At 40.3% G+C, this 10,599-nt stretch overlaps 1 pseudogene; it reads right to left on the minus strand.

Annotated features, from left to right (window-relative positions):
• Window positions 1–7,654: 7,654 nt before the first annotated feature.
• On the minus strand, window positions 7,655–10,596 carry LOC125529766 (annotated as a pseudogene).
• Window positions 10,597–10,599: the final 3 nt, after the last annotated feature.

Consider the following 10,599-nt stretch of genomic DNA (forward strand, 5'->3'; position numbering starts at 1 on the left):
GATTTCAATTTGTTATTTCAATGCAAAAGGATGAAAGAAATATTGTCTTTCCAGAAAGAAAAACCGAGCATTTTTTTTTATCTTCCATACCCCTTTTAGGGTTCTATATCTCTAATCGAATAAATTGACTTCGTATGGGCATTTTACTGGCAGCTATGGAGATAGCTGCTCTAGCTACAGTTTCAGATACTCCCCCCATTTCATAAAGTATACGACCAGGTTTAACAACGGATACCCAATATTCGGGGGACCCCTTTCCCGAGCCCATACGTGTTTCCGTGGGTCTTAGTGTAACCGGTTTGTCGGGAAATATACGTACCCATATTTTTCCACCACGACGTGCATATCGTGTTATTGCTCTTCGTCCTGCTTCTATCTGTCTCGCCGTGATCCAAGCGGGTTCAAGTGCTTGAAGAGCATATCTACCAAAACAAATACGATTGCCTCGGCAGGATTTTCCTTTCATTCTTCCTCTATGTTGTTTGCGAAATCTGGTTCTTTTGGGGTTATAGTCGATGGTTCTCTTTCTTAGTTCCATCTCTACTGCAAAACTGGACATGAGAGTTTCTTCTCATCCAGCTCCTCGCGAATGGAATCAGAAAGCATGTAAATTTCTCTAATTCATAATATTCCAAAATATTACGGTACGGATAGATACACATTAATAGATAATAGAAAAAGTTCGGTTTTTTTTATATTGAATTTGTTAAAACAGAAAAATATAATATATAGTCAAAAAAGAAGATCTAGAATATATCCAGATGTGTGTGTATATTTATCTAAATTCTATATTTATAGATAATGTAATCCTTCTTAAAAAAATCCTTATTTTTACTCTTATTGAATCGCGGTAAAGTATTCTAATTCAATAAGAATTTCGCGGGCGAATATTTACTCTTTCCTGTCTTATTTGTTAATTTATAAACTTACCAAATAAGACAATTTTTTTGGTTTGTTCCGCCATCCCACCCAATGAAGTGTTAGGATTCTTTTCAATAAAATCCTATGGAATCATAGGTTCTGTCGTTCCCACTGCTTCTCCTTGAATGGTTAGGTCTGAATCCCGCAACGGAGCTTCCAAAAAATTTCTTTCCGAGTTAATTTTCTCAGTTTTATTAACCCGGGCGGCTCTTTATTATTGCTTTAAATTTGTAGTTCTTGTTTCAAGTTACAATTTTTAATTCTCTATTATTTTTATTATATTGATGCTTTATCACATTGCCTTTTATGATGTAATTCATAGACCATACATAGTGGAATCCTATATCTTATTTATTTCCTCTTCCTTCTTTCTATCATCCCTCCCTTTATCCACATCCCTTTAGTTTTGCTTCACAACCTAGAATCCCTTTTCTTTTTTAGAGAAAAAATTGCAGTTGCTACAACTATATGACACATCTACTCATTTATGTTATGATAGAGGTATTTATTCATATAGTGACTGTTTCTTAGTTAGGATCTCGACAATACGAAGCAATAGGTTGGTTATTAGTTAATTTTCTATAATTACTAAGTTTTTTTCTTAAAAAAAAGAAAAAAATAACGAGTCACACACTAAGCATAGCAATTATATTAAATGATTTATCAATTTTCATTAAATCTTATAGAAAGAGGTATAATTTCTTCTTTTGCAGGGATTTCAGGAAAAAAGTCTCTTGTCATTTTTTATTCTATCAATGGACAGAATCCGAAGACAAGATTACTTATTCTTCGTCTACGAATATCCAAATTTTTACACCTAATACTCCATAGATAGTCCGAATTGGATAGCAGCAATAATCAATTTTAGCGCGAATTGTTTGGAGGGGAAGTCTACCCTTTTTAATAGATTCGGCGCGTGCAATTTCTTTTCCTCCGAGACGACCCGCAATTTTTACTTTTACTCCCCTTATATCTGCTTTTTTAGTTAATTCAATGGCTTTTTTCATTGCCTTTCGGAATGAAACTCTATTTTTTAATTGGAAAGCTATATATTCTGCAAGAATGTTAGGCTGTCTATAAGGTTCTTTAACTTTTTCGATAGAAATATTAAATCTCTGGTTTACAGAGTTAATTTCCTTTTGTAGATCTTTCTCTAATTCTTCGATTGCTCCTTTTTTCTTTAATAAATTTGGGAATCCAATATGGATTATGACGTGGATCGTATCGATTTCTTTTTGGATTTCTATATGTGTAATTACTTCGGAACTTGAACCTGAGTCCATTTTTCTATTATGTGTAATTACTTCGGAACTTGAGTCTGATTCTATTTTTCTATTCGAGCCCTTTTTCCTATTCTTTTGTATATAGTTCTTGATACAATCCCTTATTTTTTTATCTTCCTGTAGACCTTCAGAATAATTTTTTGGTTGTGCGAACCAAAAGGAATGGTGTTTTTGGGTTGTACCAAGTCTGAAACCGAGTGGATTTATTTTTTGTCCCATATTTTTCTATTCTATATTTTTTTTACTGGGAATCGAAATCTTAGATGGATCTAAAGGTTATTTAGATTTCTTTACTATATTTAGTACAATTGTTATATGACACATGCTTTTTTTTATGGGGAAACTACGTCCTCGAGCTCGAGGTCTGAATTTCTTCATAATAGTACTCCTACTGACTTCGGCTTTAGTAATAAATAAATTCGCTTTGTCGAAATCCCTATAATGAGTAGCATTTGCGGCTGCCGAATAAACCAACTTTAAGATGGAGACTCGTCAATCTATCCCAACGGAAGATGTCAGATTGCATCGGAATATGACCACAAGCAGCTCGTGTGCCATTTGTGGAACTCCAGACTCTTAGAAGCATAGTTTGATTGAGTGTACTGCTGCCCGGTGTGTTTGGTCATTGGTGGATCAGGAGCTAATTGATGATCTGCGAAGTAATACTGAAAATGATGCAAAGAAGTGGTTATTCACTATGATCGGAAAACTTTCTCATGACAAGTTCACCAAAGTAGCAGTTACCCTTTGGGCCATATGATGGGCGAGACGGAAGCTGATCCATGAAGGGTTGCATCAAAGCCCTTTATCCACTTACATGTTCATCACTCATTTCTTATCAGAGTTGGATGTGGAAAAGAATTCAATACCGTTCCGTGTTAACATCCCAGTTACTGCTGCACCAAGGAAATGGATTCCGGCTACTGGTGATACTGCTAAGATCAATGTTGACGCCGCTGTTTTCCGTGGAGTAGGTGCAGCTGCCGCAGTTTGTAGGAACAATAACGGGCACTACTTGAGGTCTTCGGTGCTTGTTACTAGAGGACTGATTGATCCGCCAACTTTGGAAGCTATGGCGTGCAGAGAAGGATTGTCGCTAGCGGAAGACCTGGGGCTCCAGAACATCGTGATTGCGTCCGACTGTCAAGAGGTGGTGAAGCATATCAAAGAGAAGTCAGGTGGAAACTATGGTGCAGTTGTAAAAGAGATTATTTCATGGCATTCTTCTTTTACTTCTTGCTGTTTTAAGTTTGAATCTAGAGTCTCGAATTTTGAGCCTCATAAACTAGCTAGGCATGCTGTAAAATTAGATCATGGTCGCCATATTTGGTTGGGGCAACCACATGATACTTCTGTAATACCGGTAGCAATACCAACTTATGAATAAAGCCTAGTTTGTTGCTCAAAAAAAAAGTTAACGAGCGCTCCTTCGGGAGCCTCGCAACTATCAGCGCCACTTGGCGCGCTCTCAGCCATTCGCCACGTGTCGCGCTCTGGACGCTCCCTTCGGATTTATTTTTTTTTCGCACGCGTTTTCGGCTTTTTAAACGGTTTTTTTTGGTTTTTTCGATGTTTTGGTTTTCCCCCAGTCTTTCTTAGCTTTTCGATCAAAAAAAATTTAAAAAAAAATTTTCGCGAAAAAACGTGTTTTCTTCCTTTCGCAAAAGTCAAGGTTTTTCTTCCGTGAGAGGCACGGTTGTGCTTTATCGAGAGTCACGGCCGTGCCTTTCGGAAAAGAGAAAAAGCACGTTTTCTGTTATTTTTTTTCGCGAGAGTCACGGCCGTGCCTCTCGGAAAGGAAAAAACAAAACGTGTTTTCTATTTTTTTTCCTTTTGTGTGAGTCACGGTTTTGCTTCCGCGAGAGGCACGGTTGTGCTTACGCGAAAGTCACGGTCATGCCTTTCGGAAAGGGGAAAAATACGTGTTTTCTGTTTTTTTCTTTCGCGAGAGTCACGGTTTTACTTTCGCGAGAGTCACGGCCGTGCCTCTCGGAAACGAAAAAAAACGCGTTTTCAGTTTTTTTTTTCCTTCCACGAGAGTCACGGTTTTGTTTCTACGAGAGACACGGTTGTGATTTTGCGAGAGGCACGGGCGTGCCTCTTTCGGAAAGGGAAAAAACCATGCTCCCGGTTCGGTTTTTTCGCCCGGTTGTTTTCGTCCGTTCTTTCGTGAAAAAAAAGTTCGTCAAAACCTATCAACATGGGATCTAGTTTTGAAGATCTCGACGCGAGGAATTCAATGATGAAAATGGTTTGAGATTTGGACGCACGGTTTAAGAGATAAAACGTTTTGAATAAACGGATCTACGAAAAAAAGGGAAAACTCCCAGGTTGCGACAAGTGGCGCGTTGCATGTGCGCCATTTGTCGTGACCTGGGAAAGTGGAGTGTTCTTTGCAACGAGTACTCCTTAATTAGTGATTTCGCGAACGAATACATCGACTTGTAAAGAAAAGCAAATGAACGAACAGATCGAGGCGTGCGGACGAGGTAGGAAGTCTTTTTTCGTGTAGACGACGTATGAAGCCTCTTTTTATTATAAAAAAAGTGGAGAAACAATGCTCCTTTTAATATTAGATAAAGATAAAGATAGAAATAAAAATAAAGATAAAGATTTATGTTTTGGCCATAACTAGCAAATGTGTCTGTGCATTGCAACGGGAGAAACAAATGCTTGCACGCCCCACCCATTTTGCAACGGGAGAAACAAATGCTTGCACGTCCCACCCATCCATGTTGTCAATTCTAATCTTTGCTGCCGTCACAAACGATGACCAAGCTATCCATCTATTCAACAATGGTGGGTGGTCAGTTATACAAAACATTTGTAATAATGTGACCAATTGATGTAATTCTAGTTTTCAAGCAAAACCTGAAACCTTTGCGAGCGCAAAATGTGATCTCTACGCTAGATATGCGATTGACAAAGAGAGGGAGATGGGGTTCCTTGTATCAGATAAGTTGTCCATAGCCATCCATGATGCTGACCTCTATCTTGATGGTGACAGCCCGGACGGGCGGAGCCCCGGCCGTAGTTGAAACGGGTGTTTGTCTCTAGCTCCTACACCACGGTCTTCTTGACGTCCAACGTGATAGAGCCGGACCATAGACACCTGCAATTTTTTTTATGTGCGTCATCTTTTTTATGGGAAATTATATGTGTTATATCAATGCACAAAAAAAACTACAAACTATATTAAAAGTGAATAGTTTTTTACAGCATATTAAAAGTGAATAGTTAGTGTGTACATTTGCTCGAGTAGTGGTTTGAGAATTAACATAATCATAATATAATTTTTTAGTCAGTACAATACGAGAAAATCATGTATCGTCGGGACACACTATGCTGATTTGAATCCTTCCGCACAAATCCTCGCCTTCATTAATTAATTTAATTAATTCACTAATTTAATCAAGGCGTCCTCATGCATGTTCCAGGAATCCCTCTCCATCTTTCATTAATTAATAGACCCCCTTAATTAACTCTAATCAGCTTGGTGGCTTGGGGGTACCCAATTTAAGAGAGTTTAACATGGCTTTGTTAGCCTCTTGGGCTAAAAGATACTTCATGAATCAGGATGAAGATTGGGTGAGATTGATAGATTATAAATATAAAACTAATAAACCTAATTTGTTGTGGGCTAAACAGGATGTGGGTTCGCCCCTTTGGAAAGGGGTTACCTGGCCCTTTGAAGGCATAAGACCCTTTTTAGATGGAATTTGGATAATGGTGATAAGTCAGCTTCTGGGATAACACCTGGGTGAGGGATTCTTCCCTGAAAACTCAATTTTGGGGGGTTTATGAGATTTGTCAACAGCAACAATGTGTAGTGTCTGAGGTGTGGGATCGTACCAACCTAAAGCTCACCTTTAGTAGATGTGTAGATGCTGAATTTATGAAAAAATGGCACGACCTGATTCAGGTCATCTCTACCAAACAACTGACCAATGAGGAGGATCACCCTGTTTGGCTGTTGGAACCATTAGGGATCTACTCGGTCAGATCCTTTTACAACATGATTAACTGGGGTGGGGTCTCTACCCCACTTTGGAAAAAATTCTGAAAAATTGTTGTACCAAACATATACTTGGTCTTTGTGTGGTTGGCTTTTAATAATAAAGTTCTCACCTGAGACAACCTAAACAAGAGGAGGGTGGTAGAGAATTTAAACTGCTTATTTTGTAATGAGAATGAATCGGTTCATCACCTGTTCTTTGAGTGTGTGGTGGCCAAATAGATCTGGATTGATGTTGTTGAAGTTTTTGGATTCAATATTCCTAAAAATATGACTGAGTTATTTTCATTCTGGGAAATGAACAACAAGAAAACTGTTATTAACATTGCTTGTGTTGCTGCCATTTGGGGCATTTGGATTATGCATAATGATATTTGTTTTCAGGGCATACCGTGGACAAGCACTCGTGTGATCTTGGAGAGGATCAACTTTTCTCGACACCGGTGGAAGATTCTCTGCGGAGGCGATCAATCAGTGCTGCTACGACGCTGCCTCCAGCTTCTGGACCGTTAAAGAGGCGAGCTGCTCAGGATCGCTTGGGTTGGGAACTGAGAGCGTGTGCAAAGAGGACCCGGGGTGGAAACATGCTGAAAGCTCATTCGGGATGATCTCGCGAGCAAGTTGATGGTTGTTCTATTCTCTGAGGAACATTCTGTATTGCTTGGCTGGTGGTTTCGGTGTTTGCCCTGCGTGGCACTAGACTCTTGCTTAGCAGTTTCTTGTTTCAGTTTTTCGGGCTAGCGCTTTAAGATGTAGAGTTGCATTTCTATTCTCTGGTCGACCACTTCCTGTAGACCCGATTGCTTGTAACAGTCACCGTGACTTGCTTTCCTCGTTTTCTATAAAAGTGGGGTGGGGGAAGACCCCTTTTGATAAAAAAAATTAAGAAAAATTCCAAAATATAAGATGTATTGTGTTACACCACTCGTTTGAATAATTTTTTTAGGGATTTGATTACATTTTCTTATATCAGACAAGCTTTTCTATTTTCTCAATCAGTCATGTGTAATCTCATCCAAAACTTGTGAAATTTTTTCTTCATGTGCGTTTTTTAATTTCTGTGCCAAAAACTATACATACTATATTTAGAAACGGAGGAACAAGGATGAGTGGTGTCAGTGTGTAAAATTTCAGAGAAATATGTTGAAATGTGAACTGTGCAAAATAATAGTACAAATCCATGCTCTGCGAGGACGAATAATATCATGTGTTAAAAAGCCTCAGATTTTTGTTTCACGGCCCTCATTTCAACATATTTCATCCTAAAAATTTATACACTTGTGCAGCCTTCATCTATATCTGTATTTTTTTCAGAATTTTTTAAAATGTGAAAATATGACTTTCACGAATTTTGAATTTTGCATGTGGAGGCCTTCATGGAGCTCTGCCTCCAAAAGCAATTTCCTGCTTCAACTTTCTTATAATTTCGTACTGCTTAGTTAAAGCATATTTTTATTTCGCTACAACAATTTTGGAAAAAGCATCAACCATTCAGTTCAAGCTTAGGCCTTCAGCATTACAGCAAGGGCCAACACCACAATAACAGCAGTAAAATCCAGTGAACCTACTCCATTTCATCGACAGACCGAGCACATAACGAAACTAAGCAACAGATACTCCAGACAGAGCACATAACGAAACTAAGCAACAGATACTCCACTAGGAAGCACATCAGCAGAGCGAAAGACATGACAGGCAGGTTGTTCTCTGTTTCCAGCACACATATCTACAAACAAGGCGGCACATCAGCGGGGACTGACAGGGTATGCAAGCTTCTGATCTCGTCAGGCCCCAATACCACCGGCTGCGGCGAAGACTGCTTCAGACCCTACTTGCTCTTGCTGCTCTTCGCCCGGAGCTCCGCGGCTCCAGCCTTGATGCTGGACTTGGCGAGCGACGTGGGTTTCAGGCCGCTCTTCGGGTTCAATGCCTGCCGGAGCTTGAACACAGCCCACGCCGTTCCGATGGCGTGGCCTGCCGCATCGAGCCCTTCGTTGGTTGCCGCAGCAGCTTTCTCTCCGTACCTGACGAACAAAGAAGAAGGATGGTGTGAGGGGAAGTGCTCCATGTTCTGGTCCAAGAACCAAGAGGGAGTAGAAACAAGGATATGAGGTAGAATAACACGTACTTGTGGGATACAAGACCGGTCGTCACCGTCGACGATGTTGATAGCACATCCTTCCCAGCCACTTCTACGGCGTCAGAAATCTTGCCTGTTGACACCAGTGAAATATACATAAGCGGGCTGGCATAATCAAACACCAGAAGAAAGTAAGTTCCCCTGTTATTTTCAAGAATGATGTTCAGGCACACAGAAATTCCATACAACTAAAAGTTAGAAACAACTGAGCAGATTATTTGATAGAAACTATTTTGCAAGAGCAAGTGCAGATCACAATGTGCTCCTAGGAGATCATGTTATCACTTACAAGATTCACATAAATGTTTCATGAGAGCCGGCATCCCTAATATTCAGATTTAAGGAGCCCCAAATATTCAGATTTAAGGAAGTATAGTGGCAGTTGGCAACAGAGTTCACTCCAATATACTGAGGCAAGTTCAACTAGCATATAGAGTAAACAATAGCCATTTTCACTGTATAGAACTTGATGGCATCACCACTGGGTGTCTGTACTATAAGTAATCGCTGCCAGTGATTTCGCTATGAATATGGTGCCAGTAGCTGATAGCTCAATTAACGTTCACAACCTTTTTGCGAAGAGAAGCAGCAGTAATTAACCATTTTTAATGTAGGACTGAAGCAAGACATAATGTGTATAACATAGAGAATAGAGGGTACAAGGAAAAAGATAATTGCCAACCGATTTACTCCCCTTCCTAATTGTAGAGTACCAGGGGTTAAATGGCCACTAAAGAACACCCACAGGCTGCTTACTTTCAACTAGTAAAACTTAGGTGATGTTTCTACACTTCTGTAGGCAAGTTCAAATTAAATGTGCCCGTATGGTATATTGTTCATGTTTCATGGTATAGTGAAAGTTGGCATCTTTTTCATGATTCACATGGCAACTACCTTACCAACAGCACAAGATGTACTACCACCAATACTAACTTAGGTCACATTATTTTCAAGAAAAGGATCACATACCAAATCCATCAAGTGAAGCAAGAATAACCTCTCCAGGCAATAGGCTGAAGAACTTCTTGCCAGCTTTTGAGTTAACCAATGAGCTTGTAACAGAGCTAGTAAGCTTCACAACTCCAGACAGTATTCCAGTTGCCACTTTCTCGGACATTTTTGTCACCTTCTTAGCCCTGCCAACAATCACATGCACATATTCTTTCAGACCGACAGTACCAGAAATATGAGTATTTGACTGAAATTACGTATTCTCAAATTGTGTAATTAAGCACAAGGAAGCCTAAAAACATAAAAGCAGAGCAACGCCAGAAATCTCAAAATAAGGAGCACAAGTTTAAGTCCAGTGGCAAAATTCACCAAAATGCAGCTGCCTACAATCACAGAGCCTTTTGACATGAGTGCTTGTGATTCTTCCTATATGATATAATACGCAATCACGGCATCAAGCCATAGCTATAATTCACCAATCACCATCAGAACAGGACTAACCAGCCAAGTTTGACATAGCACCAGGGAACGGGATGCCAAACAGCAAGTGTCAGCACAATTGCATGAATAATTTGGGGAGATTATCCATAATAATCATAAAGATTTTTGACACAACTGAAATATCAGCAAATGGAAATGAGATACCGATGATGGCACATGGCATCACGATTTAAACTACTAATCTAATCTAACTATGAAGTGCGACATGCTCAAAGCCTGAAGAATTTCCTCCTACAGCACAAATTCTACTGAACTGTGACTGCAAATCAAAAACACATTTGGTATGAAAAATCTAAGAAAAACAGTGCTACCTTTGAATGGAAATGAGATACCCATCATGGCAGATTGCATCACGATTTAAGCTACTAATCTAATCTAACTATGAACTGTGATGTGCCCAAAATCTGAAGCATTTACTCATTATGCATCACAAATTGCACTGAATAAATTCGCATGACTGCAAATTAGAAACAGATTCAGTATGAAGAACTGAGAAAGAAAGCACTACCTTTTGATCCGCCTGAGCATCTCCGGACTGACCTCGGCCTCGGTATCGCCGGGCTGAATCCTCTTCCTGAGAACCTCCTGCCCCCACCGGAGCCTGTCGACGGTCATCACCCCGCACCACAGGATCCCCTTGGCGACGTTCTCGGCGCCGGACGCGATGGCCCTGGCGACGGCGCTCCGTACTCCTCGACGTTGGGCGCGACGGCGGTCCAGTACGCGGCGGCCTCCACCTCGCCGCGCACACCGGCGGCGAGCCCCTCGCCGGCGGGCCCGGAGCGGGC

The sequence above is a fragment of the Triticum urartu genome, unplaced genomic scaffold (assembly GCF_003073215.2).
Source record: "Triticum urartu cultivar G1812 unplaced genomic scaffold, Tu2.1 TuUngrouped_contig_5827, whole genome shotgun sequence".
In the NCBI taxonomy this organism is placed as follows: domain Eukaryota; kingdom Viridiplantae; phylum Streptophyta; class Magnoliopsida; order Poales; family Poaceae; genus Triticum; species Triticum urartu.